Source organism: Schistocerca piceifrons, chromosome 8 (genome assembly GCF_021461385.2).
Source record: "Schistocerca piceifrons isolate TAMUIC-IGC-003096 chromosome 8, iqSchPice1.1, whole genome shotgun sequence".
Classification (NCBI taxonomy): domain Eukaryota; kingdom Metazoa; phylum Arthropoda; class Insecta; order Orthoptera; family Acrididae; genus Schistocerca; species Schistocerca piceifrons.
This window is the reverse complement of record NC_060145.1, coordinates 170,386,249-170,413,996: the sequence shown is the minus strand read 5'-3', so window position 1 is coordinate 170,413,996 and position 27,748 is coordinate 170,386,249. Positions and strand designations below refer to the sequence as shown.

The following is a 27,748-nucleotide window of genomic DNA, read 5'->3' as shown; positions in this document are numbered from 1 at the left end:
TCAAACGATTTAGACTTTTAAACCTTTTTAAAATAATCAAAGAAATAGTGGCTTAACTTATTTAGTGTTGAAGAAACAAGCCCATGCCTAGGGGTTAGTCAACAAAAATACTTTTGGAGAAATGTTTCAAAAATGTTTGCTACTGATATTTGTGAATATTAACACTCTAAATTTCAAACATTCTTCTGTGGCCAAAAATCGTTAACTTACTCCTAATTGCTTGTCGACTATATGCTTGCCTCATTGCCGTATTTTCCTTCTTCTATTCTTTCTCGTATTAATGTACGAGGGTCATTCAATAATTAAAGAGAAAAATTGGTGTGGAAAAAAAGTATTTATTTTTACAAAACAATACTTTTTCAACATAATCCCCTTGAACATTTATGCAATTGTTCCAACGGGCTACTAGCTTTTTTATTACGGCTGCAAAGAACTCTTTAGCTTGATATTTGAACCAAGTCCCCACAAACTTTTTCACGTACTCGTTGTCCTGGAATCTCTTCCCACGTAATGCCTCCTTCATTGCACCAAAGAAATGGAAATTACGAGGTGCTAAATCATGACTGTAATAGGGATGAGCTAGTACCTCCGAGCCCATTTTGTCGATCGTTTCACGGGTTAGTTGAGCAATATGACGACGTGCGTTGTCTTGCTGGAGAATCACACCTCTCCTCTGAGATCCACGACGGCTCTCTTCTTCTTTAAAAGCAAATTCGGGTAGTATTGGCTGTTCGAGATAATCACATGAAACTGGACCTTCAGCATCCCAAAGCACAGTCAACAAGAGTTTTCCTGTGACTTCTGAATTTTCCTGTTGATGCTTGGGATTTGAATTTTTTCTTGACAGGTGAGTTGATGTGTTTGTACTCCATGCTTTATCTTTTTGATTCTGGGTCGTAATAGTGAACCCAAGTTTCATCAGAAGTTAAAATTTCGTTGAGGAAGTGCTCACATTCTCTTTCATAACGTGCCTTTAGCTCTGTGCACACTCTCAGCCTTGTTTCCTTGTGTATCTGCGTCAACTCCTTTGGGACCTATCTTGAACGTGTTTTGCAGTACTTCAGCTTGTTACAGGTAATGTTACGAACTGTACCAGTACTAAATTGAACCTTGTCAACTATAGGGAGTTGAAACTGCAATTGGGCGGTCAGAACGGTGTTCGTCTGTCACTGAGTCGTGACCATTTTTGACCTGCTCTACTTGTAAAAATTTTCACCATTCATACAACCTTCACCATAAACTTCAGACATTCTACAGTATATATTCGCTGGTTTCTTGCCTTCAGCAAGTAAAAAAGAATAACATAATGTTGTTGAACTAATATGGAAGTTTCAAGCGAACTCGCAAACTTGAAACAAAACAATGTTCCTACATCAGCTGACCAGGGCTCATCCCAGTGATGCCAACTTAAAGCCATAAAAGTACCAAACTTGCCCAACAAACAGTTTTTTCTCCAGACCAATTTGTCTCTTTAATTACTGGATCATCCTCGTAAGTAAATAATTCTTTCCATTGTGGACGTATTAGAAAATTGCAACTACTGAAAGTGAAGGTAATTTGTGATGAATTAGCTGCATCCAATTACTTTTGAAGGGGATTATTTTTCCATAGTGACATTTCAAGGTACTTGGCCTCTTCAGAAGTGTTTTCATTTTATATTTTTTCAGTTTTTAGGATTTTAAACTTATTCATCTCTAATTCATCAAGGTCGCTGGCAGTCGTGCTGTTGAGTCCCCTTAAACAACAAACACACCCTAAAGTTTCATGCTTCTTTATAACTGTACGCCACGTCTCTTCAGCTTGCCGGTAAATACTGGTGTTTTTCTCTACCAGGATTCGAGCCAGCTCCACCCAAGTCTAGAGTGATCGGACTGGAGCACACCGGCATCCAACTTCAGCTGCAGAGGAGGGTGAGTAATTCTGTAATCGAAATTATTCAAATGACAGGTAAGTGGAATGTTTTAGAAATGGTAACGACAGTAATCGCATGGAAAAACATACAGCCTCCATACTCGCAGAAGGGTGGCCAACAGACATGTATTATCCATTTTGTGAACACCATGCACTTTGGACATTATTACACTCTTCGCTTCCATCGACGGAAGGACAATGTTCAGCTCTCCAGTACATCAAGTTGATTATGTCTGATTAAACAGTTAATTGTGTATATGATTGAACATCTACCCCTAAAAGACTCTCCGACCACACATATTGCTCTTCACAGATCGAGATCGCTGACCTTTCCCGTGGAACTACGAATGATCTCCTTTGAAGTAATAACATATGCAAGCTTCAATGTCGGTTCCTAGACCAGTTGTCAGTGATGTTAGGCACTACCCCTCGTGACGATGAGTGCCGCCTCAATACTGTGGGCCAAAGGAAAAACGATTATGTGAATAAGATGACGCTGGTCGTGCATCATCATGCTTAAAGTAAAAATTGCTCACAGCGTGATTTTAGTGCTATTCTGTTGTGTTCAGCTGTGACGTTACAAGAGACACTAATAATATTTCAGGATTTTTTCAAGATCTTCAGCATCCATTAAGATTATTAATTTTGTAGTCAATTTCTCTAATGCATCGAAGGGATTTCACACAATACTGCCATGCATCCAGTGCCTTGAGTACCGATATTTCGGCTGTATTTACGTCCAAATGCTGTCAACATGACTCGAAGAACTCTGCCGCATGTTGTGTTCCAGAAATCTCGTCTAATATTAACACTATTTTAGGCATCTGCACATTTTTTGTAAGAGTAATGGTTCAAGAGTCGATAAAGCCTTTGAGGTATTTCTTCTGTGAGGTACTTGGATCACCTTTGGAAGTAACCATAACACACTGAAGGCTAGTAGTGAAGCATTTTGGCTATACGGTGTGCAACGGGTATAAGTGCAAATACTTCTGTTAGTGATTGAGGATGTTTTACTGAACAACATTACATCAGTATTTACATCGTCTGCAGACCAATAATGACAGCTACTACAAGTCGTATTCCTTTAGGTTCGGCGGTACCTCCAAGTACATGTGGCAAGATAAACCGATTAATGTTTATTTTTCTTGGCCAGCAGATCAGTTGTTGAAGTTTCTAAAGGCGAACGGAAAACAGTTAGTTTATACTGACATGTGTAGTCTACTTAATGGTTCAGCTGCCACCGTGCAGAAAACGGCAGGAAGTAAATTTTGTGACGTGTTTGTGTGAAAACTGTTTGACGCAGAGAAGGAACAACTAACACACTGATGTGTGTACATACGCCGGCCGGGGTGGGCGAGCGGTTCTAGGCGCTACAGCCTGGAACCCCGCGGCCACTACGGTAGCAGGTTCGAATCCTGCCTCGGGCATGGAGGTGTGTGTTGTCCTTAGGTTAGTTAGGTTTAAGTAGTTCTAAGTTCTAGGGGACTGATGACCTCAGCAGTTAAGTCCCATAGTGCTAAGAGCCATTTGCAGCTTTTTTTTGTGTGTGTGTACATACACTACTTGCCATTAAAATTGCTACACCAAGAAGAAATGCAGATGATAGACGGGTATTCATTGGACAAATATATTATGCTAGAACTGACATGTGATTACATTTTCGCGCAATTTGGATGCATAGATCATGAGAAATCAGCACCCAGAACAACCACCTCTGGCCCTAATAACGGCCTTGATACGCCTGGGCATTGAGTCAAACAGAGCTTGGATGGGGTGTACAGGTACATCTGCCCATGCAGCTTCAACACGATACCACAGTTCATCAAGAGTAGTGACTGGCGCATTGTGACGAGCCCGTTGCTCGGCCACCATTGACCAGACGTATTCAATTGTTGAGAGATCTGAAGAATGTGCAGGCCAGGGCAGCAGTCCAACATTTTCTGTATCGAGAAAGGCCCGTACTGGACCTGCAACATGCGGTCGTGCATTATCCTGCTGGGTTTCGCAGGGATCGAATGAAGGGTAGATCCACGGGTCGTAACACATCTGAAATGTAGCGGCCACTGAGTGCCGTCAATGCGAACAAGAGGTGACCGAGACGTGTAACCAATGACTCCCCATACCATCACGCCGGGTGATACGCTAGTATGGCGATGACGAATACACGCTTCCAATGTGCGTTCACCGCGATGTCGCCAAACACGGATGCGACCATCATGATGCTGTAAACAGAACCTAGATTCAACCGAAAAAATGACGTTTTGCCATTCGTGCACCCAGGTTCGTCGTTGAGTACACCATCGCAGGCGCTCCTGTCTGTGAAGCAGCGTCAAGGGTAACCGCAGCCATGGTCTCCGAGCTGATAGTCCACGGTGCTGCAAACGTCGTCGACCTGTTCGTACAGATGGTTGTCGTTTGCAAGTGTCCCCATCTGTTGACTCAGGGATCGAGACTTGGCTGCACCATCCGTTACAGCCATGCGGATAAGATGCCTGTCATCTCGACTGGTAGTGATACGAGGCCGTTGGGATCCAGCACGGCGTTCCGTATTACCCTCCTGAACCTACCGATTCCATATTCTGCTAACAGTCATTGGATCTCGACCAATGCGAGCAGTAATGTCGCGATATGATAAACCGCAATCGCGACAGGCTACAATCCGACCTTTTCCAAAGCCGGATACGTGATGGTACGCATTTCTCGTCCTTACACGAGGCATGACAACAACGTTTCACCAGGCAACGCCGGTCAACTGCTGTTTGTGTACGAGAAATCGATTGAAAACTTTCCTCATCCCAGTACGTTATAGGTGTCGCAACTGGAGCCAACCTTTTGTGAATGCTCTGAAAAGCTAATCATTTGCATATCATAGTATCTTCTTCCTGTCGGTTAAATTTCGCGTCTGCAGCACGTCATCTTCGTGGTGTAGCAATTTTAGTGGCCAGTAGTGTATTAACGTACAACTTACAAAAGTATCTGCACTTATATGAGTTACACCCTTATCCGCCCGGCTAACCGCTCGATTTAACGCGCTGCCTTCCGGGCGGGAAGGCGTGCCGGTCCCCGGCATGAATCCCCCCGCCGAATTAGTGTCAAGGTCCGATGTGCCGGCCATGGTTTCTAAGGCGGTTTTCCATCTACCTCGGCGAATGCGGGCTGGTTCCCCTTATTCCGCCTCAGTTACACTGTACCGGCGATTGCTGCTCAAACTCCGTTTCCACGTACGCGTACACCATAATTATTCTATCACGCAGACATTTGGGGTTACACTCGTCTGGTGTGAAACGTTCCTGGGGGTGGAGATGGGGGGTGAGGGAGGGGGGGGGGTTCAATGGGGGCCGAACCGCACAATAACCCTGGGTTTGGTGTGGGGCGGCGGTGGCATGGGTAGACTGCTGTAGCCTGTTGTGGGGTTGTGAACCACTGAGGGATACGGGGGGACGAAGCCTCTCTTTCGTTTCTAGGTCCCTGGTTTAATACATACATACACCCTGTATAATGGTGTATATTATGTGTCTCAAAACTAATTATACAAATTTTTGGGAACAGATTCCTCAGACCAAAACAAGAAAAAATATCTAGTAAACATCAACTCTAAAATGCGTTCGTTACGAGCTATGAGCACTTGTTCATTTTCGATGCTATGATACAGATCTCGTCTACTGCAAAATCTTTATTTTCCAAATTTTGTCAGGAGATAGTACGGCCCGAAACAAGAAACAAATGTCCAATAAACATACATTCTCTGGATTCCTCGTAGTGACGATGTATCCATGTGCGGATGATGTACGTTGGGTTGCCTATTTTAAATGGAATATTTTCTGGGCCAATTTTATGTTGCCCACCCTGTATACAGAATGTCCCAGGACAAACAGTCGGTTTTTAAGGCCATGACAGGAAGGATCATTCAATGCAAAAACAATCTAGTAAACATGGGTTCTAAAATGCATAGCTTAAGAGACACGAGGACTTGTTCAATAGATGTGTTTCACAGTTGCGAAAATAGACATGTGCTCATAGCCGTTAAGTTATGCACTTTAGAGCGCATGTTTACTGAACTTGTTTTTCTTGTTTTGTCCCATACAACCACCTCTCATAATATGGGAAGTAAAGAGCTTGCAGTAGAAGAGATGTGTTTCACGGTGTCGAAGATGAAGACGTGTTATAGCTCTTAAGGTATGTATTTTAGAGTCCATGTTTACTTGACGTTTATTTCTTGTTTTGGTGTAAGGATCCTGTCTCCAAAATTTGTGAAGGTATTTCTGTACAGTTTCTGTTTGTCAATTTACGCTTTCTAATTAGACATTTCACTTACAACAACCAGAAGTTCATATTTTAGCCGATTCGTGCAAGCAGTTATTCCGGGAGTACTACACGCAAACATAGCAGTGAAGAGAACATCGCTTATCGATCCGTAAAACTAATGGATCGTGTTAAGAAAAACGTTGCGTCGTAATGACAGAAAACATTTTCATGAACGTAACAAATGAATCGATCTAAACGATATTTTCTCCTATTATACCGAAAGTAGTCACTGTACTTCTAGGAAATGCGTGCCTTATCCGGCAAGGAAAGGAATCGGAATCAAATGAATGAGTTTAGTGATTCAGACGATGGTTTCTTTCATCATACGAAAAGTGGTCACGGTTTTTCGTAACAGTAAGACAGTGTTCAATTGCGAGGTGGCATTGATCTTAATCCTATCGGAGAAATATTACCCGTGAAGCCCGAGGCCCTGCTTTCCACCCACTTTCCTCTGATCCCCTGATTCTGTATTCCTTCTTCAGGCGTGAGGCCGTCTGGTTGTGGGCAGAAACTACTTTCACGTTGTAACCGCAGCTGCGTGCGCTGAATAAAGAAACGGCAGACTAACGGTAAATGTTAAAACGGCTTCAGACGTCAATTTTACTCCGAGATGAATGCGAAGAGATATCTTATTTACCGTGATTTTTAAAATATCTAAATTTTCTGATCTTCCGATCAAGTCTATAATTCATAAGATTCTGACCGAGCAACCTGTTGACTTATAAATACGACAGGTTTTGTATAATATGCAGGTTTGGAACAGAATGGGTGCTATGTTCAGTAGTTATTTGGTTTACGTCATTACACACACGCCAATTAGCAACAACATTATGACCAGTCTACTACTCGTTAACAAATTTGAAAGTCAGAAACAGTACGCCAGATCAGGATGGAACCCGGAGTCCTGACTTATTGCAAATACGCTGTACCAGCAGAACAGTTCTAGTATACCTTACACCTGTCAGTGCTGTTCTATTACAGGTTTTGACTACTAGTGCTGTTACTTATGGCACGGAGGGACCAGTGATACGGTAGATGGGATAACGTGAAGTTATCACCGATAGTAGGCTGAAGTTTTAATTTAGAACTCGACATTAAGCTTTGTAAAAGCCGTTCTGTGCCTCATCCTCTGACACAGAGATGTTGATTCACCAGTATACTCCGTGAAGTTTTATTTTCGTTTTCGTTTATACGCAAATTTGAAGTGGTCGTGTGGAATTAGAGACGTCTTTCTGTACTTTGTCAGGAAAATAAACAACAACGGCAGATGGAAAGAGGATATAAAATGTAGAGAGGCGATAAAAATAATTTATTTTCTGAAAACAATGAATAGATTAACATCAAATACCAACTTAAATGCTTCTCCCACCCAACACCAGTCCCTCAGTACTGCGGAAATGGGAACTTGCACTCCAACATATCCTTTCATCCCTCCATCCCCCTGGACTAAACTTACGTTAACCAACCTTACTCCCATTTACTCTTCAGGCTTCTCCTTTTTCCCTCTCCTCTTTAGCCATTCACGCATCTTTTCATCCTACGTAGTTGTGTTTATCTTTATACTATATACCTCTTTGCTTCTGTATGCACCCTCTTTGGTTTGAAGCTGGCACAGTACTTAACAGTAGAATATCTTTGGCTTCCCTCTGACAACCATGCCTCCATCCTTGCTACCCTCCCTGTTTACCTTTCCCTGTTGCTTCATAACCTGGGTTGTGAGTAACTGAATCCACTTTCTCTTCTTCCCTTGTTTTCCCCTCTCTCCTCCCTGATGAAGGAACAAAATTCCGAAAGCTAGGAATGTAAATTTTCTATTCTGTTTTGTGAATCTACCGGCTGTATTGATCTGAGGTAAGTACTGGCCAGTCCCTCTATCTCTTTGCTAGTATTTGTTTCACATCTTAATATGAGATTTTCCATTAATCAAACTTAAAAGTTTGAATCTTTTTTCACACTCTTGACACTGCGGATCTCGGAATATCGAATTCCTTAACGATTTTCTGAATGGAATGTGCCTCGTGTCTAGCTTCAACTACCATTCCCCGCTGAAAGCCTGTTAAAGCCCGTCGTGCGGCCATAATCACCTGAGAAGTCTTTTCCGCAATTGACACCTTGTGTAAGCGATACTGCCGCCATGACTTATCTCAAAGTAGCTTCCCACACGACTCTGTCGTGGGACCTACGCCAACTCGTCTATGCAATCTGTATGTCCGCTGGTCGGGATACTAAAGGTTATTAGAACAATTTTTTGTCGAACCGATTTCGAACGCACCAGTTTACAGAGCACGTATATGTGATTAATTTTAGTGCATGTCTACATACTGACGATTTACAAGCTCCTAAATGGCACACTGTCAAAATTTAACACCAAAAAGCGTATAATTTTCTGGCCTACTTTTTGAATTACAAATTCCCCATCGGAAATAGGCTGTTTTTGGTTTAAAAGAACATTCACGAAACTGCATTTAAAATTAGCTGTTTTACAACCACCAGCTTTAAATACAATTTCGTTTATGGAATACAAGGAGGTTTCCAGAAGAAATGATTTTAAGTCAGATTTAAAAGTTGCTTGACTATCCATCAGATATTTTCTTTTATTGGCATAATTATCAAAAATGTTTATTGATACATACTGAATTGCTTCTTGACACACTGTTTTCTTTAATAATGGGTAATAAGGTCATTTTTTTCGTCTAGTGTTGCAAGTGTGGACATCACTATTTTTCTGTAATTGGTATAGATTATTTTGATGAAGTTCGTTAACGAACATATTTATTGTGAAGGTGATGTTACAATACTTTATTCCTTAAAGACACACATACAAGATTACAGTGGGTGATCACTGCATTGTACTGTTACTGGTCGCTTTCGTACTATCAATATTTCCTTTCTAAGTGATGTACTACCCCAGAAAATTATTCCGTAAGAAATTATTCAGTGAAAGTATGAAAAATATGTTAGGAGCTTGGGTCGTTGGTCTCCAAGCCTAGCTGTTATACGAAGTGTAAAAGTAGTTGAACTTAGTTTGTTTGAACGGCTCAGTAACATGTTTGTCCAGTTAAAATTTTAATCAAAACGTGCACTCAAAAAATTGGAACATCGTACTCTGTTTACCGATCCCAGCTCATCTGCTACGTCAGTTGTTGGTATGACACCTTTTGCTGTATAAAACTACGTACAGTGTGTTTTAAGGGAGGGTCCATTGTTCCACTGTCAGAGAACCGTTCAGAAATTTTCTGAAAAACGACGTTAACAAATTCTTTTCCGTACCTTTCTCTCTGATGGAATTTATTAAAGTTCTAGCATCGTCTTCAGAAAGTGCATATTCCGCTTGATGAATGTTTACTGAAGATCAGTCATATACATAATGAATAGGAGTGGAACCAAAATTGAACCATTTGGGACTCTCTTCGTTTGACACGCTTTCTGCGTATGCAGTACCAAGTGGATTCCTGCAGAGGCTTCTTTTTTTGATCTCCAGAAAAGCCATCATTATGACGTCACTACCGAACCGGTATTTGCGTAGTTCTGAGAATCTTTTCTGTGAGTCTTCTGGAACGATCTGCACTTCTTTTTATAATCATATGGCACACGGAAAAAAATATGGAATGAAAATCAACACAAATAAAACAAAAGTATTGACAATAGGAGGAAATAAGGAAATAAAAATTGTGCTGAATGGAGAAACACTAGAACAGGTGCAAAATTTTAAGTATCTTGGAAGCAGGGTAGACACCGACTGGAAGTGCACCACAGAAATTAAAACAAGGATAGCAATGGCAAAAGAGGCGTTTTATAAGAAAAGGAGAATCTTCTGCAGCGGTCTGGACAGAGAACTCAGAAAGACACTCATAAAATGTCTTGTATGGAGTGTTCTATATGGCGCCGAAACATGGACTATGAGGAAAAAAGGCAGAGAAAGGCTGGAGGCTTTTGAGATCTGGACATGGCGGAAGATGGAAAGAATAAGTTGGATGGACAGAGTAAAAAATGAAGAGGTACTGAGAAGAGTGGGAGAGAAAAGACAGTTACTAGATGTAATAAAGAGAAGAAAAAGAAATTAGATTGGGCAAATATTAAGAAAGAATGAGGGACTGATAGAAACAGTCTTAGAAGGTTATGTAGAAGGGAAAAGGAAGCGAGGAAGGAAAAGATTCCAGATACTGGATGACATGATGGACGGTACAACATACAGCAGCCTTAAGAAGGAAACAATGGATCGCAGAAAATGGAGAGGCAAAGGACCTGCTAATATAGCAGATAACTGATGATGATGGCACACATCGTTGATCCAGAGACCTACGATCAGCTATTGCTAGAAGAAGGATAAGCTCTTATTCGATATGGAATGCAACAGACACTAAGCCAAATTACCTTTTCTCCATGTAATTTGAGCTGACTTATTTCCATTTATCTCATTTCAGGATCTGTGAAAGTAGGAAGTGCAAAGGAAACTGTTTCGGTGAAGGAGTACTGTAAGACAGAAATTTATCGTTTTGGCCTTCTTTTGTTTCTGTGCAATCATAATTAACAATGACTTTGTTTTCGGTAATTTTTTCAAGGCTTTTGGTAACAGCATCGCTACCAAGAAACGTAAAATCAGAGAGAAGAGACATAATCCAAATGTGGTTATAGACTACACACGTGACACAAAAATAAAAGTTATATTAATTCTGTTTAGCTGCGTAATTTTGGTTGGATTAATGATAAAGTATAAGTGACATAGTAACCTTTAGAACCGTAGCTATCACGTCACGGGATACACAAACTGTGGCAGTAGAAACGTCTCTGTCATATCACTGAATATGTAAACTGTGAAAATTGTTATTACCCACAAGATCACATTCGGTTTATTCTATATATCAAAAACTTTTAATGAAGGAGAGAGGAACGATTTAGAAAAATAGCTAATTTTAATTCCGTTGACACGTTTTTTTAGTAATTAAACTAGATAAATTAGGTTGACAATAGTGTTTTAAGTTGTTTACTGCAAATTATTCACTGTGTGTAGGCGACAATGAACTTCACTGCATGCAACATTAATTTTTGGATTTTAATGAAATTCTTGGTGCGTGATGTTTCGAATACAAAGATCTTACCACACATCTACATTGGAAACAATTGTCTGGCGTGGATTGAAACGTCATACACGGCAACTGGCTGGGCTATTAACATTTAACGCGGCTTGTTTTATTTTTCCGTTTTTGCTATAAATTTAGTAATCAAAATATATTTATCACGATATCCGCTCGCATATACTTTCGAGATGGTTTCTGAAGAGTTAAATTACTTACAGCAGTATCTGCAAATGAAAAACTAGCTCAAAACACTACGCGTATCAACAAAGAAAACTTCATTCTAAATCAGCGACAGCAACCCTATGTATCTATTGCCATTCTGCAATTTACAAAGCTTACATAGTTCTGTATAACATTTGTGATATATATGTTTGTCGAAGTGGAAGGATTTTTCTTATTTTATTCCGTAAACATGTATACCGACAACGCGATATTTTCCAGAATATATATTTTTCGGATTTCCGCAGGACGCAGAGGTCTCCTCGTCGTGTGAAGTAATGCGATTTCTGTTGTTTTCAGACATGATTGACACAAGATATATTTTCTGCTGTTAACACAGCGACACGTGCTTGACAGATTTATTTTCCGTCGTCAGCGTGATGGGATATCGGAAAATATATGTTCAATAAATGACATCGGGAAAATCACCTGCGTCTATCATTTCCTACTCGTATCGTTTTGAAGAAGAAAAATACCTTTCCATTTATGAAGATAAAATTTTTAGATACAATTTTTCCTTCGTGGAAATAAAATACCAATTTGACAGACTATTTAGAACCGACTTAAATATTATAAATCTTACGTTTTTCTTTGTAACAGCCCAGCTATCGGTATATTAATTTTATTCTCAGTTAGCGTAGGACACAAAAAATAATTCCAAAGGAGGACACAAAATAATCAGATCAGTATTTGTCTAAAATTAAACTATAATCAAAAATTAATAATGATTTTCATCATTGTTTGCATTACATAGTATTCAGTCACGTCAGGTGAGACTTGGCTGAGATCATTTTGCTCGCACAGTTAATTCCTGATTGGAAGCTGAAAAGCAATACTGTCGATAGGCAGACTTCTGGTTGCACAGTCACAGCGGCAAAGCTAACTTTGTAAGCCCGTGAGGTAGGTATATGAAACCAGAATTCCGCTACTGGGCCGTGTGGTAGCTAGCTTAACGTCATATAGGGCTATTCAAAAAGAAGGAACAGATTTCAGTCACTTATTTCTTCCAAACTACAAGAGATAGAAACACAACTCCAATGTTCTTGTACAGAAAAGAGTACAAATTTTTATGCACTCAATGTGAGCACCATGTGTTACACGACTATTATCAACACGGTGGCTCATTTCCTGCCATATACGAAGCAGATGGTCTCTCGTTATCGAACGCACAGCTTTAACAGTGCGATGTCGCAGACTTTCAAGAGTGTCAGTCATAGAGCGGGTAAATATGAGGTCTTTTACCTATCCCCACAGATAAAAGTCACAGGGTACGAGATCAGACCTAATCCTCTTCCAGTCCAATGTCCCAGACCTCACACTTTGCGACCCTTATCTGTGGGGTTATGTACAAGATCCGTTGTAACCCCCCCTCCCCCCCCCCCCCCCAGGACTGACACTGACATCGCATTGTTGAATCTGTGAGACCTCGTGTCACGAATGCAAGTTCAAATCGTAGATTTCTTAATTCTAGGAACATAAAACGTAACTGATACAAAAATGTTTAGTAAAGGACTTTCAGTAATGATTAAAATAAAAAGATCTTTTCATTGTAATCGATAATTTACTCTCCCTTTATGAGCATATCAGTCTTCATGTAAAAGCTGCTAGCCATGGTGATTACACAAACCAATGTAATATAATAAAAAAATGATTTAATTCATAGAACCAAGGACGACCATGTAGGTACATGTGTACTCTGTCATGGCTGAAGCAAGAGAGAGATTACATGAATTCGCTGTGACCTGCAGAGAGAAAAATTAGACGAACGTCGAGAATAGTTGAAATCTGACAGCGATAAAAGACAGAGTTTGTACACAGCGTATGACAAACACTAGCTGAACTCCCGCAGTTCCAACCGCTACCACACAGTTGCCAAGCGGCTGGCGTGTATAAGCAAACTGCGAAACGATTGTGAATTGTATAATATATGGAGTGTTGAAGCACATTCAAAACACAAATGAGGTCGTGTTTCGGAGTTAACTGTTCCGCTGTAAGTTATAGCAGCCACAAAAAATTTCCCCAAGACTGTAAAAAACGTGCTTAGTTTGGAACGTATAAAAATGAGTATGAAATCCGCAAAGAAACTTGTGAAACGAAGTGCAAACGACGCAAAACATCAGCATTCAGAAAGTACGTGTCTAACACGCAGATATGTAAACTTGTAAAGAGTTCCTTTTGAACTTAAACACATCAAGTCACAATTCATTTCCCGTCTTAAACGACTTTCGATGATGCGATTACAACTCTGCTACTGTCAGCGCTATATATTACGATGCACTGCGATTTCTTATTATATGTTGGCATTAAAGGGAGACGGGATATTTCTTTAATTACGTTTTCTGTAATATTGCTAGCGAAGGCCGAAATGCACGCTATAAGCTCACGCAGGATGGCGTGAGGTCTGAAACAGGATACGTAATGAATGCTATAAAGAAAAGTACGTAGCTGCTGGGATACTTAACTTTAATCCATCATTTGTATACATCGTTCTTGATGAGACATGCTTCATACGATAACTATCAATTGCTATGGCGCCTTGCTAGGTCGTAGCCATTGACTTAGATGAAGGCTATTCTAACTATCTTCTCTGCAAATAAACGAGGCTTCGTCAGTGTTGCATCGCTAGCTAAGTCGTCCGTACAACTGGGGCGAGTGCCAGGACGTCTCTCTAGACCTGCCGTGTGGTGGCGCTCGGTCTGCAATTACTGACAGTGGCGACACGCGGGTCCGTCGTATACTAATGGACCGCGGCCGATTTAAAGGCTACCACCTAGCAAGTGTGGTGTCTGGCGGTGACACCACATTTTCCTTTTCGTGTTGGAAAAATCACCAACACCTTTAGTGACTGGGAAATGTGGAAGTAACATCATTAACAGTTCTCCGTTTATGTCATCCCATTCTTTTGTTACTAGACACCAGCTGCTTGGAGCACTAGCAACTCTTCAGGTGTAAAAAGTTTTTACAGCTGAAACGATATTAGCGCTCAAAGCGGCTGGCGTGTAGGAACTTGACCCAAAAGGTTTCATGTTGCATTTTTTCCCCCTATATATTTTCGCGACTGTTTGTCGTAGACTGTGGTATGTATCCCTTTACTTGCGGTATATTCATTATTGTCTTTGGGCTCTACCAGATATGGTTTATTCATATCAACGATCGAGGTAAATAGGATACTACAACTGAATGTCAAATCAAGGCGGAAAAACTGTCATACTGATCTCCTAGCAAATTGGCAAAATTTTAGTTACCGATATGAATTGGAATTTTGATTTATTACTTTCTCGAATGCTTTCTGCACTTGAAACTACCTGTTCCACAGACCTGAATTCTCTCGCTTTGCTACGCCAACCCCACCTTCCACAAAGTGAAGACGTGTGATGATGGTGCTGACTTGTCTACTGAAAGCCATCGAAATATTCCTAGAGAAGGACGACATATTTTATCTATAACTTCCTTTCCAAACTGGTTTGTAGTATCCACATTAATTTCATTTCTTCTAACTAATGCGAAAATATACTGTCATACTGATCTCCTAGCAAATAGACAAATCAGATAGGATATTATGATGAAAACCAACGATTGCTCCGAGGATCCCCTAACTCGTGAATTCGGTTTCATCAGTCTCACTGTACCAACTTAATGTTATTGGTAACTGGATAAACTGCATGTGCTGTCGACAATGTGTTAATATATTTTCATTTTCATCACTCAAATTATTTTTTGCTGGTGGACAGTTTGTTGTGTGACATTGCGTTAATATTTTCTTTCTTTATGCTGCTGCTTTTGTTTTCTTAAGGGCTGTCTTTTCCATCAGCTGCAGCATGTTTATTGTGTTATTGATACTGTTATTAACCTAACAATTGTATTAGTTATTCGTTTTAGTGTGTGAACCAGACGGAAGATCCAGCCGCCCTGAGCTGTAAGATGAGGATGCTATTTTGTACGCCAAGTACAGACGCTTTGATGGACAATGGAGCTGTGGGCCCGTTCTGGCAGGTTATTGTAGATGCAGTTTCGGAGAACTTGTCCCATGGCCAGTGAGCCTGAGGAGGGAATGGTCAGACTTTTCATGTCGAGACGTGTGTTAATTTTTTCCTTCAGCAACTCAACTTTGAAAAAAATTCATTGGCAAAATTTTAGTTACCGATATGAATTGGAATTTTGATTTATTACTTTCTCGAATGCTTTCTGCACTTGAAACTACCTGTTCCACAGACCTGAATTCTCTCGCTTTGCTACGCCAACCCCACCTTCCACAAAGTGAAGACGTGTGATGATGGTGCTGACTTGTCTACTGAAAGCCATCGAAATATTCCTAGAGAAGGACGACATATTTTATCTATAACTTCCTTTCCAAACTGGTTTGTAGTATCCACATTAATTTCATTTCTTCTAACTAATGCGAAAATATAAAATTCTGATATACTTTTCCAAATGTACTGTATGTTTTTTGTACTCCATGAAAATAAATAAGCTTGACAATGACAGTCCTAAGAATAAGATACTGACTTCGACGTTTTTACATAAAATTGGGCCATAGTTAGGAAGAGTCCTGTCTAGTCCTATATACATACATAAAATTTATGTATTTGTGTATTTATAAATGTTCTGCATCTCCATCTAAACGACTGGGTCTATTTTAATCAAATTTGGTACACATAGTACTTACTGTCAGGAAAGAAAAACTGTGGGGCTAAGTCCCATCTAGATCCAGGTGATGTGGGTGAAAACAGTTGATAACACCTGAAATGTAGTCTGCCCTGCGGGAGTGGCGTGTTTCTACAGGTAGTTCCAGAATGCTTTCCAGCAGTAAATGTCTAGAAAGATATAGCTGAGCACAGGAAGGAAGGGGGAGAACATGGTTAGTGAGAGGGGGAGTAGGAGTAGACAGAGAAAGGGGGGAGGAGATGGACAGAGAGAGGGGGTGGAGGATGTGGAAAGAGAGAGGGAAAGGAGCCGATGAACAGAAAGAGGGGAGGAGGAGACTATAGAGATAGGAAGAGGAGACGGTGAGAGAGAACAAGGAGGAGACAGACATACAGAGGAGGGTGGAGGATATAAAAAGAGACAAGGGGAGAAGGGGATAAACAGAGAGAGAAAGAAGAGCAGATATTCAAAGAAAGGCATAAAGAGGATATAGTCAGGGAGATGGGGTAGGAGGGGATGGAGAATGGGAGGGGGAGGAGAAGAAGAAAGGAGATAGGAGGTGGAAAAGATGGACAGAGAAACAGGGGACAAAGAAGATGGAAATAGAGGGGGAGGAGAAGGTGATAGACAGAGAGAAATGGGAGAAGGAGAAGAGTGAAATATATGTGCTGTAACTGGATGCCAGTAATGTTGCGCGTAAAACGCTATGTATGTGTACATTTTGAAGAGTAGGCTGCATATTTTATCAGTGAGAAGAGGAAGAAAATAGTGTACTGGTGGCTGCAACTTAAGAATGTTGTCATCTTGGGAGACTAAAAACTGCAGCGATCTGTCCATAATAGCTTTCTGTGTAAATGTTTCGTAAAATGAAATCTACTGACAGAAAAACTCTCGGTCTACCATTTCAAGTCCATTCGTCGTACCCAACTGAATCTAAATCATCTGTAGATATTTGTCAGTGTGACTTTTAAATGTGGCTGACAATGATTCAGATTTTTTATGGCTTACGAAATGTTAGAGTAGGACAACATATTTGTTTTCATGAAGCAAAGCGTGACGTGTAAACAATGTAAAATTTCCCTTTCCTATTTTTCCAGCCTTTAAAGTGTCTGCTACAAGACTTACTATGCAGAACATTGCTCTTTCCACATGTAGTACAAAGTTTCTTGTCGACTTTTGAAGACAAACAGATACTACAGACCATCATCATTTTCTCGGGCCTTTGTCCCACTTCAACGCGGGGGTCGGCCCTGTTACTAAGAATTTGGCAATATTAGTGTCAGAGGGTGATCGGATGCCCCTCCTGTCGCAACTCCGTACCCCCCAGGATGGAGGTAGTGTACCCCAGTTGTCTGCGTCTAGTGTAAGCCATGAAACAGTGCGAACGTTTTCGAATGTCTACGAGTCGTATAACTGAGGCGGGTCATGGGGACCAGCACAGTATTGACCTAGTGAGATGTGGAAAACCGCCCAAAAAGCACATCCAGCCTGGATGGCACAATGGCGTTCGTCGTTAATCCGCCAGGCGGATTCCATCTGGGGCTGGCGAGACTACCCGAGTCGAGGAAGCAGCACAATAGTGCTCTCGGCTAATCTGGCTAATCTGGTGGTCCATAAACAACAATAGATCATCCGAACTAATCATGAGAGTTTTTATATATAAATGTGTGTGTGCGCACATGTACTCCACAGTCATCATTGTCCGTTTCCCACCTTTGACTGGAAGCGTTCTTTCACCCTCCATCTAATTTTAAAAATTGGTATGATTTTGCAATGTACACGCAAGATTCAATGAAACCAGCTATCTTTTCTTTGTATCTGCAACAACTTAATTCATTCAATGTTCCGCCACTTTGTCTTAGGTGGTGATTTTAGTTTCCATCTTTTCCAACAGGGCTGAGCCCAAATCATTAACAAAACGATTGGTTTCGACAGTCATGTCTTGATAAAATTCGAAAAGATCCATACACTATCAGAAAAAGGGTCCTTAGCTATAATCTGGAGATGCAGTAAATTTAAATATTATATGTGGGGGCACGAACAGATTTTCCATACTGATCACAGACCACTGACATTTCTAAAAGACTGCCGGCTATTACAACACCAACTGACCAGATTTGTTCTATTTCTTCTTCATCAGTTTGATTTGAAAAAAATATACGTAAAAGGGGTAAAAATTGGTTCCCAGATCGTTTGTCTAGACTACCTGAATACGATGATGAGATATACAGATAAAAGGAAGGGACGTTTAGACTTAATTATTTTAGAGCAGTGGAAGTGAAGGATAAAATCAAGGCCACCTGTGAGGGCATGAGACGGCACCAGAATGTGGACAATTGTCTGAAATGGATGAAAACCGAGTTTGATGCCGTTGACGCTAATAAAACATTGACTTTCTCCAAAACATATATAGGTGTTTTATATTTAGGAATGGTAAATAATTCCGAAATAAGGAGAGAATGTTGGCCCTCCCAGTAAATACGAGAAGTGACTTATCATCATTTGGATCATGACCATTCTGATGCTTGAAAGTGCACTGATGAGATATGGCAATGTATCGTGTTTAACAACCTGATAAGGAGAACAGCAGCGAGGATTAGGTGTTGCGATTTGTATTAAAAGGCTTAAGTAACTAAAGCTACTAGTAGGGGCTTAATGCAGACTATCAAACCAAATGATCTGATGGAAACAGTCGGTTGGATTTGTTCAGTCTCATACTAAAAATGTCTCATAATTTTGCCCATATGTTAGTAGTAGTGGATCTGTTCTCAAAAGCCGGCCGGAGTGGCCGTGCGGTTCTAGGCGCTACAGTCTGGAGCCGCGTGACCGCTACGGTCGCAGGTTCGAATTCTGCCTCGGGCATGGATGTGTGTGATGTCCTTAGGTTAGTTAGGTTTAAGTAGCTCTAAGTTCTAAGGGACTGATGACCACAGCAGTTAAGTCCCATAGTGCTCAGAGCCATTTGAACCATTTTTTTGTTCTCAAAATTTGTCGAACTGTACTCTTTGTGGAAACCAACAACCAAAGCAGTAAGTAACAAGATGACTAAGGAATATTTTGTAAAACTGGGGAACCTTCCAATAACGGATCCCAAATTTGGCCAAAATTATAAAGAGAAGAGATGGGCGAAAATCAGGTACAAGTAATCCGTAAAACTGCATGTCACCTGTCAAGCAATCCTTCTGAGAATTATGTGTAAAATAGATAACTGAGTTTTCTCCATGTACAGAAAATACCACTGATGAAAAGAAAAAGCTACTTAAAGACAAGATGAGTAAAGAAGTGGTAGGTAGGATTCCTAGTCATAATGAAAAGTTAAAGAACACAATTAAGATTCGTGACTTAGTTTTGGATAGACACATGAATAATCAGGTGAATCAACCATGACATAAATAAATGGAATTTGTGTATAACAGTCGGTTTAAAACTGTAAAGAACACTAAATACCAATGCATATTACTTAGAGTTTCCTATATCTGGAAAACTGTTAGGAGTAAATAATATCACAGATCTCACAAAGTGCGAACCACGAATTGTGAATGCTAGACGTAGAAGAATAGTCAGAATGACATGTGAATAACATGAAAATATGACAAAATGTTTTAAAATTTCATGATGTAATATTTCATCAATGATAAAATTATTGTACTTATCAAGTATCTAAAATACGCCTTATAGGTTTCAGATATACCAAAATTAAAGCATGAAAAAAAGATATGATTCTAGGGAAAAAATGACATTGTGACAAACGTTACTACACAAGAGAGTAATAAATAGTAACGTTTAAAAAATTGTGAGAAAAGGACTCTTTGAATAACTAAAGAGAACTAGTACATAGGGACAAGGGATTTTCTAGGATGCCGTGTCCTAGTGAAAAATACTGACACAACTCGTCATAATTTTTGTATTATTTTTGTAAATAGAAACTGACAAACTTATATAGGTGTTTGTAGTACATAACGATGGAAAAGGTCAAAAATATTTGAAGAAATATTGATTTATAAATGAAAAGAATTACACCAATTTACAAAGTGTAACAATCAAAATGAATGAAATCAATGCACAATGTATGAAAAATAAGTAATTTATATGGCCCCTCCTATGGAGATCAGGATATGAATACATTGAACAGATTCACAAGGATGTACGTTGCAGTAGTTGCTCGGAGATGAAGAAGCTTGCACAGGATAGAGTAGCATGGAGAACCGCATCAAAATAGTCTCTGGACTGAAGACCGCCGCCCGGAGTGACCGTGCGGTTCTAGGCGCTACAGTCTGGAACCGAGCGACCGCTACGGTCGCAGGTTCGAATCCTGCCTCGCGCATGGATGTGTGTGATGTCCTTAGGTTAGTTAGGTTTAAGTAGTTCTAAGTTGTAGGCGACTGATGACCACAGGAGTTAAGTCGCATAGTGCTCAGAGCCATTTGAACTGAAGACCACAACAACAACAACAACAACATATGTTTGTTTTGTTATTGCATATTTTTATTTCATGTCGCTTGTCATGCCGCACAGCTGTTGTGACTGTAGGTTTTGACATTATCTGGCGCTAGCTAATACTCCCTAACAAATACTTTTGTAACCTTTTATCACTGTAATATCATTACCATTTGCGTAAATAAAATATTTCTTTTATAGTAAGTTCGTTCACAACCATCAGACACACGGTATAATAAATCTCTTGGGTGTTTTCGTGGCAGGTGATCTCAATCAAAGAGGAATGCTACAGCCATCCATTACTATATATGTTTATGTTTGATTTTTGTAGATATCTGATGAAGGATAAATTTCGAAACGGGTGATATGAGCTATAAAGTAATCCATTGCCTGACATTTGCTTTTTACCACTGCGACCCAGTCAGCTTGAATGCCGAACTACTGATTACTTACAATATAATTTTGCACAATGGATATAATAACAGATAAGAGATATATAATATGCAGCCATTCATTCCTCGAAATCGTAAATTGGCTTATCGAGTGAACACAACAGAAACAGCAGTAACTGGTAAATTTCTGAGACTCAGCTGCTTCACTCAGGGAGTGTTCCTTTATTTTCGTGTTTAGCGCTCTCGGTATTCTGCAGGAAATTTCCCTCCAGTTTCTCAGTTGTTAACGACGTCGGCGGGCACCGCCTCGCCGGCCTCTTGTAATGTCACGCCTGGGAGGGAGGAGCATCTGCCGGAGACGGCAGATCCGCGTCCCGCGACGTTTGCTTATTCACAAGTCTGGCACGTTTCCACCACCCCCAGCGCCGTACTGTAATTGTGAGCGCTATTCGCCACGTAATCCTCGTCCCCGTAGTCATAAACGACGTTGCAGCCAGCACTCGGAGGCGCACTTCTGACGTGTTTACATGAATTCACGCAGTCGCCAAGAGACACCAAGACAGCGTTCGTCTGGAACAACAGGAATCAAGAAACAGGAGGGGCGCTAAGTAGTTGAACAGCGCACTTGTATTTTCTTTGTGCGTGACATGATCTAGGATAAACATTTCTAGCGCTTTCATAGAAAAAGGAATAGAAGTTAAATGTAATAAAACGCCCCATTTGGAAAAAGGAATACTGTAGTCTACAAGAATATCAAGGGTGATGAATCTTTAGCGCATACTGTTATCAGTCTTACAAGATAAAAAAATTGATAATTGAGAATACCAAATAGCACGGGAAAAAAATGTAATTAGAGGGAATGTCAGGCAAGATACTTTTGCTTGTTCATATCTATTTTTGCATAATACACTACTGACCAAATTGCTACACCAAGGAGAAATGCAGATGATAAACGGGTATTCATTGGACAAAATATTATACTAGAACTGATATGTGATTACATTTTCAAGCAATTTGGGTGCATAGATCCTGAGAAAACAGTACCCAGAACAACCACCTCTGGCCGTAATAACGATCTTGATACGCCTGGGCATTGAGTCAAACAGAGCTTGGATTGCGTGTACAGGTACAGCTGCTAATGCAGCTTCAACACGATACCACAGTTCATCAAGAGTAATGACTGGCGTATTGTGACGAGCCAGTTGCTCGGCCACCATTGACCAGACGTTTTCAATTGGTGAGAGGTCTGGAGAATGTGCTGGCCAGGGTAGTAGTGGAACATTTTCTGTATCCAGAAAGGCCCGTACAGGACCTGCAACATCCAGTCGTGCATTATCCTGCTGAAGTGTGGGTTTCGCAGGGATCGAATGAAGGGTAGAGCCACGGGTCGTAACACATCTGAAATGTAACGTCCACCGTTCAAAGTGCCGTCAATACGAGCAAGAGGTGACCGAGACATGTAACCAATGGCACCCCATACCATCACGCCGCGTGATACGCAAGTATGGCGATGACGTATACACGCTTCCAATGTGCGTTCACCGCGATGTCGCCAAACACGGATGAGACCATCATGATGCTGTAAAATGCCGTTTTGCCATTCGTGTACCCAGCTTCGTCGTTAAGTACACCAGCGCAGGCGCTCCTGTCTGTGATGCAGCGTCAAGGGTAACCGCAGCCATGGTCTCCGAGCTGATAGTCCATGCTGCTGCAAACGTCGTCGAACTGTTCGTGCAGATGGTTGTTGTCTTGCAAACGAACCCATCTGTTGACTCAGGGATCGAGACGTGGCTGCACGATCCGTTACAGCCATGCCGATAAGATGCCTGTCATCTCGCCTGCTAGTGATATGAGGCCGTTGGCATCCAGCAGGGCGTTCCATATTACCCTCCTGAACCCACCGATTCAATTTTCTGCTAACAGTCATTGGGTCTCGACCAACGCGAGCAGCAATGTCGCGATACGATAAACCGCAATCGCAATAGGCTACAATCCGACCTTTATCAAAGACGGAAACGTGATCGTACGCATTTCTCGTCCTTACACGAGGCATCACAACAACGTTTCACCAGGCAAACCCTGTCAACTGCTGTTTGTGTATGAGAAATCGGTTGGAAACTTTCCTCATGTCAGCGCGTTGTAGGTGACGCCACCGGTACCAACCTTGTGTGAATGCTCTGAAAAGCTAATCACCTGCATGTCACAGCATCTTCTTCCTGTCGGTTAAATTTCGCGTCTGTAACAAGAGGTGTAGCAATTTTAATGGCCAGTTGTGTATATGTAACAGAAACAATAAAAAAACATTAACGAAGGAAAGATAATGTGTAATAGATTTGGTTTCGATATTCCACTGGTGTGCACGAAAGTAACTTTAACGTAAAGTGTCACTGCCAAGTGACAGAGCCCTACGAAACTTGTGCCGTACATAGTAAGAACTGCTACAGTACAACGCAGAAGGTAACTGAAAGAAATACGCAATGAAACGAACGGAAATGACATTTTTATTCAAATACGTTAATAACTGAAGGAACTACGTAATGAGACGAACAGAAATGGCATTTTTATTCAAATCCATCAATTACACTGAAGAGACCGTGATTTATGATGCTCCCCTGGATATTACAAAACGCGAGACATGGCTGTTAATAAAACGTATGATCACCACGGACTGCAGAGCATGCTCTGCAACGTTCTCTCATGCTACCCACGAGGTTGGTAAGGAGTCCTTGCGCTAGGGCGTCCATTCTTCCACCAGCATTGTTGACAACCAATGGATCATCATTGGTGCATGTAGACGTGCTGAAATACGTTTCCCCAATGCCGCCAGCAAGTGGTCAATGGAAATTAAGTGGGGAACTGGCAGACAAGTCCTTTTAGCAGCCGGTCGCTGTGGACGAGCGGTTCTAGGCGCTCTAGTCCGGAACCGGGCTGTTGCTACGGTCGCAGGTTTGAATCCTGCCTCGAGCATGGATGTGTGTGATGTCCTTAGGTTAGTTAGGTTTAAGTAGCTCTAAGCCTAGGGGACTGATGACCTCAGATGCTAAGTCCCATAGTGTTTACAGCCATTTGAACCATCCTTTTGGCCGAATATCCTCTCGTTCCAAAGACTCCTCTAACTGCATTGTTCGATGCGTTCGCGCACTGTCATCCATAATAGCGAAGTCGGAGCCGAATGCTCCTCCAAAAATACACGCTGAGGTAAGGAATACAGAGTCACAATAACGTTTACCGGTCAGTGTGTCGTGTTCAGATATTCGGCAGTCAGTATGCCGACGCAAAATTATATCTTCCCACACCATAATACCTGGAAACCAAAACGTTCGCGTTCGCCAATGCTGAACGCACTCTCATATGGCGAGGCGTGGGAAGCCTTAACAGACCCATGAACATTGTCGAATCGTGTTGCTGGTACAGGTGTTATGGTGGTGGGACGTTGCTGCATGGGCGTAATTGACCTCCAAACATCTGAACACGCCATTCTCACCAGTCAAGTAATTGTGATACGGTGATCATTCCCCCGTGCGTTTCTCAGGGGTGCGTTCCGCCTAGACTTCAATTTCATGGATGGTAATGGATGCGCTCTTAGAAAATATCAGGTGGAGGACCTCTTGGAACGAGAGAATATTTAGCGAATGGACTGGCCTACGCGTTATCTGGACTTAAATTCTATCTAACACTAGTGTAATGCGTTGGAGAGGCGTATTGCAGCTCGTCCATATCCACCAACGACCATCCAGCGGCTGGCCGCTGTGGCCGAGCGGTTCTAGACGCTTCAGTCCGGAACCGCGCGACTGCTACGGTCTCAGGTTCGAATACTTAGGTTAGTTAGGTTTAAGTAGTTCTAAGTTCTAGGGGACTGATGACCTCAGATGTTAAGTCCCATAGTGCTCAGAGCCATTTGAACCATTTTTGAGCCACCCAGAAGTTGTCAACCGCATTGTTGAAGGAATAAAACTCCCTGCCAGAGTAATTCTTCACCAACTTTGTGGCCACTATAAGAGTACGTTGCAGAGCATGAATTTCCGTCCGTAGTGGTCACACGCCTTTTGTAATGTCAAGAGGATCATCATGAATCGCGAAGACCTCAGCGTAAGTTCTGTCTTTCAATAAAAGTGCAATACCTTTTCGTCTCACTGCTTATTTATTTCAGTTACCTCCTATGCTATATGGCTCTGAGCCCTATGGGACTTAACATCTATGGTCATCAGTCCCCTAGAACTTAGAACTACTTAAACCTAACTAACCTAAGAACATTACACAACATCCAGTCATCACGAGGCAGAGAAAATCCCTGACCCCGCCGGGAATCGAACCCGGGAACCCGGGCGTGGGAAGCGAGAACGCTACCGCACGACCACGCCTATGCTATACTACACTATTCTATACTGTACCATACTGTGGCAGTTCTTTGTATGATCCAAGTTCCATCGAACTATGTTACTTGGCAGTCACACATCATGCGAAAGCGACTTTCGTCTTTCAGTTCTGCACAATAGTGTACAACTTTAGGAGGTTGAGAAAACGATACGAATTACATTATTGCAAATTGCGATGGATGCGACAGCCAACCATAAATTGGTTACAAGTAATACCAAGTCCAGGTTGCTTTAAAAAACTAAACAGGCATTTGAGAATAGGCATCAGCCACCTGGAATAAGTGAATTAATTTTTCGATTTGGGTACTGCAGTGACGGATCACAACAGAAGACATACAAGATATAAAAGAATCGCAGTGGCCAAGCTAGTTTTCGGAGATAAAGACAATCCATTAATACACAGGCACTTCAGTATAAGAAAAGGGAAAAGTTTTCCAGATCATTTATTTCGAGAGTTTTAAGCTAGGAATGAGAATCGTGAACTCTCGGTAAACAGAGAAATAATTAGTAGCTGACACTTTGCCTGTACTGCAGAGTAGTAAGAACACTTGTAGTAAGAACACTTCCTTTACAGCAAGAATAATAATAACTAATAACAGAATGACAAAAGAGAACTAACACAAAAGGACAGTGATTAACACAAAGGGTGTACCCAGAGAAGGAGGTGGGTACCTATGCGTGACGTCTCAATGAAGTGATTGAGCCAGTTCCTATATATAAAAACGTCAACATAGAATCACGCTCGGAGCATTGAGAAAGGAGAAGGTCTCAAAGTTATCATATAAACCTAACGTGAGAAGTAAAGAGGAAACACAAAGAACTAGTCTCATATGCAGCTGTTATTTTACGTACTTCTACTGTAAGAGTTCAAAAGGCGCTGCAAAGATATTTTGCTGTGATAGTCACATTTTGTAGAACTAGTTGAAACAAATACGCTCCATCTCGCACAAATACATGTCCTCATGCCTGCTAACACTAATTTACTAGTTTCTATTTTTTACTATGGCTTTTGTCTAAAACCATTCAATACTTTGTGTTTGAAAACGTAGTATTCAAAGCAACTAAAGCAGTCCATTGAGGATCAGAAAGAATAATTTAGGTAGAAGGAAGAAAGATTAGAGTCTAACATCTTCGTCGGTAACGAGAGCATCAGTAACATAGGTTCGTCAATTATTACGGAAGAACTATCGTGTTCATTTCAAAGGAATCTCTGTAACAAAGGGAAGGAACGCAGGAAGTATGATTAGGGTTTTAGGGTTTTAGAGCCCGTCGACATCGAAGTCATTAGAGACGGAGCTCAAGCTCCTAATGTGCAACATGGGGAATGAAATCGGCTGTTCCCTTTCAGATCCCGGTATTTGTATGGAGCGATTTAGGGAAATCAGGGAAAACGTAAATCTAGATGGCCGGACACCGATTTGAACCGTCGTCTTCCCGAAATCCAGTCCAGTGTGCTAATTACTGCACCACCTCGCTCGCTGCGGTATTTGCAGCAAGCAGTTTAGGTAAGCACCTAGAATCTAAATCTGGGTTGGAGCACGGAGATTTGAACTCCGGGTCTGCTACAAGTCTCGTTCAGTGCCTAAACTGAAATATTTATTGCCTAAACTGAATATTTATTACGAAGTTATATTGTGTAAACATTTTAAAATGCGAGACCAAGAGCGGAACAATATTACTGCGCAATATTTATGGCTGGAACATGTCAGTTAGAACGGTTTCATTATAGCGACCATGTCGGCGCTCGATGATGCAGAGCATGTAGATACTGCGGCTGAAATTGCTACGTGCTCCCAAAAGGAAAGCAAGAGGACGCGGCGGTGTGTGAAAAAATAGTTCGTAAGGCGTTCTACAGTCGACTATAGTAACATGCTTAGAGAAGTTGCAGCAGGACCAGATAATTATCGGAATTTTTCAAGGACTAACGAGGAATTTTTCAACTAATTGGAGAACTTCTTTATACCTTACATACACAGAAAAGATACTGTTCGTATACTCGTCGGATTTCATTTTCCACAATTGTGGAAGTGACTTAATTCAGAAAATGCCAAGGAAGCGAAGGCTGCTGCATTCTCGGTTCAAAAGAGAACGCATAAATTGTTCAGGCGTAACATCAAGGGCAGGCACGTTACAGCAGAGAGGGCTATGGTTAGTGTTTAACGTCCCGTCGACAACGAGGTCATTAGAGACGGAGCGCAAGCTCGGATTAGGGAAGGACTGGGAAGGACATCGGCCGTGCCCTTTCAAAGGAACCATCCCGGCATTTGCCTGAAACGATTTAGGGAAATCACGGAAAACCTAAATCAGGATGACCGGAGACGGGATTGAACCGGCGTGCTCCCGAATGCGAGTCCAGTGTGCTAACCACTGCGCCACCTCGCTCGGT

General features: G+C 41.3%; 1 long non-coding RNA gene across 1 annotated transcript in view; it reads left to right on the top strand.

Annotated features, from left to right (window-relative positions):
* Positions 1 to 27,748, top strand: part of LOC124711976 — a 611,250-nt gene that overhangs the window by 536,629 nt on the left and 46,873 nt on the right. The window contains exon 4 of the long non-coding RNA XR_007005552.1: positions 1,834 to 1,910. This is a non-coding gene — a long non-coding RNA (uncharacterized LOC124711976). The remainder of the gene's footprint in view (positions 1 to 1,833; positions 1,911 to 27,748) is intronic.